The sequence below is a fragment of the Dermacentor silvarum genome, chromosome 8 (assembly GCF_013339745.2).
Source record: "Dermacentor silvarum isolate Dsil-2018 chromosome 8, BIME_Dsil_1.4, whole genome shotgun sequence".
In the NCBI taxonomy this organism is placed as follows: Eukaryota; Metazoa; Arthropoda; class Arachnida; order Ixodida; family Ixodidae; genus Dermacentor; species Dermacentor silvarum.
This window is the reverse complement of record NC_051161.1, coordinates 44,137,299-44,143,144: the sequence shown is the minus strand read 5'-3', so window position 1 is coordinate 44,143,144 and position 5,846 is coordinate 44,137,299.

Below are 5,846 nucleotides of genomic sequence, written 5' to 3'. Positions count from 1 at the left end.
GGAGGCGAGTTTTTTTCTTTCTCCTTGAAGAGAGAAGGAAACGAAAAGCCTTCTTCCTGCAGTCAGCACACCGTGACAGGCAGAGCGAGCGGGCACGGGACGAAGCGGTGAATTCCCGACTCTGAACGAACAGAGGAGACAGGGGTGAAAAAGAAACAGCGCCCATTTGTGGCCTTGTTTGACTTTAATGCGAGCAACGGTTGCTGACGCCTCGTCGAATCGAGGGTGCTAGCGCGCACTCCGGAACATTAAGAACGGAGAAGTTCTCAGCGGCGCTTGCTTGCATACCTCTTTGCCTCGCCTTGCACCGAAATTCAGGAGTGCATAGAGGGAAAGTCAAAACGGATACAGAAAAAAATTGTCCACTTTACACAGGCGAGCAGTTGTCAATACTTCAAAGTTCTAGCCATCGCTCAGAGCACTGTACATGTTATAACAGGAAATTTCGAACATCTAATGTGTACAAATGAAACTACCCAAGCAAATATTTCAACACGAAAGCAATATTTCTGACGAATTTTTCATCCATTGTACGTTAGCAGTGTGCGCTTTGAACCAAACATCACTTGTAGCAGGTGGACCTACGTAGAACCAAGTGCAGCCGCTATATACATGACAAGACCGTGGTCTCCGCAATAGTCACCCGAAGTAGGTGTTACAGCAGTGAACTGTAATGATATTTTATTGCGATAGCAACTATATGGACACTCAAAAGCAGATTTCTGCCGTCGGCGTCGCCGTCGCCGTCGCCGTCGCCGTGAGGTTCCGTATGACGTCATTTGGAGATGAAATCGTCGCCGCGCGCCGAACGCTGTATGTGCGAGTGAAAGGGCGCGAGGGGCGCGTCTTTCATGGGGAGTGAACGCACGGCGGAGAACAAACGCGCGTTCTGCGCCGTGCTCGCTTTAGGGCTGCAGAAGTAGGCGTCTCTTTTCTCCTTTACAATCACCATAAATGTAGAGCAAACGCGCCTTCTTCAGACGCGCGAGAGGCCGTGGGGGAGGGGGAGGGAAGGGAGGCGACGTTTAGCTGCGGCACCAAGTGCCTATTTATATCAGAGGCTCCAGCAACAGTCACCAACGCCGCACGCATTTTGAGCTAACGCGGGCAAAACGCCGATGGCGTTGACAACAGTTCTGCGTGTTGTTGCTACCAAAGCCGCTCACCTTACTTCTTATGACATTGCTGTGTTGCTATCGCATTCATTGCTTCGCCCTTAGAGCGGAACTGTGACATTTTTTTTTTAATTCGTAAAACAAACCATATCATATGCTGTGTGAGCAACGCCCTGCCCACGAGCAAGGTTTGTTCTCATTACCATTAAATGTTAAATGTGCTGTGCATGTTCGGCATACGTCCCAGCTGCTGCATGAGCCCCATCACACCGTTTCGAGCTTCTAAATTCCTTCTTTATTTCTAGTGTTAAATACAATGACCGAGCACATACGGTCATCAAATTCTTGTGGATGCTACATCAGACTTCTTGTGGATGCTGCTTGGTACGACGAAAGTGGCGCGAGCTTGTTATTAAACGAATCAAGAATTACGCAAAACTGGGGCATTTCCTACACATTTTAATGCATATACAGTTGTTGAGTTTACAGTCAAGATGTGTGTGTGTGTGTGTGTGTGTGTGTGTGTGTGTGTGTGTGTGTGTGTGTGTGTGTGTGTGTGTGTGTGTGTGTGTGTGTGTGTGTGTGTGTGTGTGTGTGTGTGTGTGTGTGTGTGTGTGTGTGTGTGTGTGTGTGTGTGTGTGTGTGTGTGTGTGTGTGTGTGTGTGTGTGTGTGTGTGTGTGTTTCTCCACAACAGCTGTGGCTGCTCTTCTAACAAAGCGGTGGTTAGCCCGTGCAATTAATTAACTTAAGTTTTCTCGCAGATATATTTGGCGCTACGCACTTTCCTGTCGGCTTTCGTCCCTCCGAGCTTGCGTTCTTCCTCGGTGGCGAGTTCCCACAGACTCGGCAAGTGTCACTCTGTCCGTGCTTCTTTCATTCGCATGCAGGACTGAGAACGGCGCTAGCTGGGAGGAAGTCGTGGGTGCCTCCTAACGGCCTGTCGATGCCTTCAGAAGGGCGAGCGCACCCAACCGAGAGGAACTGCCACCGCTGGCGAGCACGGGAAGACACGACCTTGTGCTCTCATCTGTGCGGTCGCCTGACACCTCCTGGTAGCGTCCGTGGGAACAGGGTTAGTGCAGCCAGTCAACCGCTCGCGCACGGTGTTCCCTTGTGGCGAATTTGTGGCGTACGTGCACTCCGAATGAAAATCAAGAACCTGGACCGACGTTTCCACTGAGGGGACAACTCGCGATATCTGACGCATGGCACTGCGTTGCAGCTCGTCGTCTTGTTCAGTGGCTCGACGTGTTCTTGTTCTTCTCGGAGCCGCTTTCACACATACGTAATGATGTAGACTTTTTCGTGAGTTTGTGCACTTGTGAGATGCAGACTGTCTGTTCGTTTGTTCCGTTCTCAGGGTCAATCTGTAGCATATGCTTCAAACGAAAGTCAAGAATCCGAGCCGGCGCTCGACTGTCAAGAAGCCGTTAGCCCTGATCTTGTATCTGGCGCGTTAAACTCTGGGATATGTATACGTGAAGCATATTTATCTCGCAAGCTTCCAGTTATTGTCAGTTTGTAAGGGGACCGAGAATTCATTGCGGTTAGAAAGTCTAAATTTCTCTTTGGAAGAACACCCCAAAGGTGCGATTGCCACGTACCGCTAACGTCCTCAGCTGTGAACATGAACTTGCCGTTCTCATCTACTAAACCTAATAAGGCTTTACAACCTATAAGACATTATTGTGCGAATTTCCCAAGTCAACCGCATAACACTCCATGTCATACCAACGAGGCAATCGCTGTACTGCAGGTAAAAAAATTATCGGCGGGAAATACAAATCATTCTAACGTATACATTTCTGCGTATACATTAACAGTGCTGATTTGGCAGTTGTCACTAGAGATGGGCAAAATGGCTCACTTCATTGAGCGGCTCGGAACGGCTCAGCTCACTGAAATGAACCGGTTCATTTGAACGGCTCACCGGTTCACTTAAACGTGTAACCTGTGTTTGCATATTCTATAGTTATGTGGCTTTGAAAATAACCGATATATGCATAATTTAATAACCGTGTTATTGGTATTTTCACTATGTTCAGGGAATATTTTGGCATATGTTAAAAGCGTGAATTTTTAGTTGTACTGAAGCTTTCTTTTCTGATATTGGGGATAAAATGCTTATGATACTGTGACAGGCAGAATACGACGTACTTTTTTCAGAAAAAAAATATGTAACTTCATCGTCATTACAGAACCTTGTCCGTTTTTGTGGTACTTTAAAGTCAACTTTTGTCACACTAAGAACACAAAATGATTGTACATTATGTTTCAACTTTATTCAACTATGTTTAAATTTATGAATTATTTATTCAACTATGTTTCAACTTTATTCAAAGAGCGGCTGGCTCCTGAGCGCTCAGGAGCGAGCCGGATCTTTTGAAGAGCGAGGGAGCCGTGGCGAAAAGAGCGGCTGGCGAAAAGAGCGCTCAGGAGCGAGCCGGATCTTTTGAAGAGCGAGGGAGCCGTGACGAAAAGAGCGGCTGGCGAAAAGAGCGCTCAGGAGCGAGCCGGATCTTTTGAAGAGCGAGGGAGCCGTGACGAAAAGAGCGGCTGGCGAAAAGAGCGCTCAGGAGCGAGCCGGATCTTTTGAAGAGCGAGGGAGCCGTGGCGAAAAGAGCGGCTGGCGAAAAGAGCGCTCAGGAGCGAGCCGGATCTTTTGAAGAGCGAGGGAGCCGTGACGAAAAGAGCGGCTGGCGAAAAGAGCGCTCAGGAGCGAGCCGGATCTTTTGAAGAGCGAGGGAGCCGTGACGAAAAGAGCGGCTGGCGAAAAGAGCGCTCAGGAGCGAGCCGGATCTTTTGAAGAGCGAGGGAGCCGTGACGAAAAGAGCGGCTGGCGAAAAGAGCGCTCAGGAGCGAGCCGGATCTTTTGAAGAGCGAGGCAGCCGTGGCGAAAAGAGCGGCTGGCGAAAAGAGCGCTCAGGAGCGAGCCGGATCTTTTGAAGAGCGAGGGAGCCATGACGAAAAGAGCGGCTGGCGAAAAGAGCGCTCAGGAGCGAGCCGGATCTTTTGAAGAGCGAGGGAGCCATGACGAAAAGAGCGGCTGGCGAAAAGAGCGCTCAGGAGCGAGCCGGATCTTTTGAAGAGCGAGGGAGCCGTGACGAAAAGAGCGGCTGGCGAAAAGAGCGCTCAGGAGCGAGCCGGATCTTTTGAAGAGCGAGGGAGCCGTGACGAAAAGAGCGGCTGGCGAAAAGAGCGCTCAGGAGCGAGCCGGATCTTTTGAAGAGCGAGGCAGCCGTGGCGAAAAGAGCGGCTGGCGAAAAGAGCGCTCAGGAGCGAGCCGGATCTTTTGAAGAGCGAGGGAGCCGTGACGAAAAGAGCGGCTGGCGAAAAGAGCGCTCAGGAGCGAGCCGGATCTTTTGAAGAGCGAGGGAGCCGTGGCGAAAAGAGCGGCTGGCGAAAAGAGCGCTCAGGAGCGAGCCGGATCTTTTGAAGAGCGAGGCAGCCGTGGCGAAAAGAGCGGCTGGCGAAAAGAGCGCTCAGGAGCGAGCCGGATCTTTTGAAGAGCGAGGCAGCCGTGGCGAAAAGAGCGGCTGGCGAAAAGAGCGCTCAGGAGCGAGCCGGATCTTTTGAAGAGCGAGGGAGCCGTGGCGAAAAGAGCGGCTGGCGAAAAGAGCGCTCAGGAGCGAGCCGGATCTTTTGAAGAGCGAGGCAGCCGTGGCGAAAAGAGCGGCTGGCGAAAAGAGCGCTCAGGAGCGAGCCGGATCTTTTGAAGAGCGAGGGAGCCGTGACGAAAAGAGCGGCTGGCGAAAAGAGCGCTCAGGAGCGAGCCGGATCTTTTGAAGAGCGAGGGAGCCATGACGAAAAGAGCGGCTGGCGAAAAGAGCGCTCAGGAGCGAGCCGGATCTTTTGAAGAGCGAGGGAGCCGTGGCGAAAAGAGCGGCTGGCGAAAAGAGCGCTCAGGAGCGAGCCGGATCTTTTGAAGAGCGAGGGAGCCATGACGAAAAGAGCGGCTGGCGAAAAGAGCGCTCAGGAGCGAGCCGGATCTTTTGAAGAGCGAGGGAGCCATGACGAAAAGAGCGGCTGGCGAAAAGAGCGCTCAGGAGCGAGCCGGATCTTTTGAAGAGCGAGGGAGCCGTGACGAAAAGAGCGGCTGGCGAAAAGAGCGCTCAGGAGCGAGCCGGATCTTTTGAAGAGCGAGGGAGCCATGACGAAAAGAGCGGCTGGCGAAAAGAGCGCTCAGGAGCGAGCCGGATCTTTTGAAGAGCGAGGGAGCCGTGGCGAAAAGAGCGGCTGGCGAAAAGAGCGCTCATTAGAGAGCCGGATCTTTTGAAGAGCGAGGGAGCCGTGACGAAAAGAGCGGCTGGCTCCTGAGCGCTCAGGAGCGAGCCGGATCTTTTGAAGAGCGAGGGAGCCGTGACGAAAAGAGCGGCGGGCTCCTGAGCGCTCAGGAGCGAGCCGGATCTTTTGAAGAGCGAGGGAGGTGTGGCGAAAAGAGCGGCTGGCTCCTGAGCGCTCAGGAGCGAGCCGGATCTTTTGAAGAGCGAGGGAGCCGAGGCAAAAAGAGCGGCTGGCTCCTGAGCGCTCAGGAGCGAGCCGGATCTTTTGAAGAGCGAGGGAGCCGTGGCGAAAAGAGCGGCTGGCTCCTGAGCGCTCAGGAGCGAGCCGGATCTTTTGAAGAGCGAGGGAGCCGAGGCGAAAAGAGCGGCAGGCTCCTGAGCGCTCAGGAGCGAGCCGGATCTTTTGAAGAGCGAGGGAGCCGTGGCGAAAAGAGCGGCTGGCTCCTG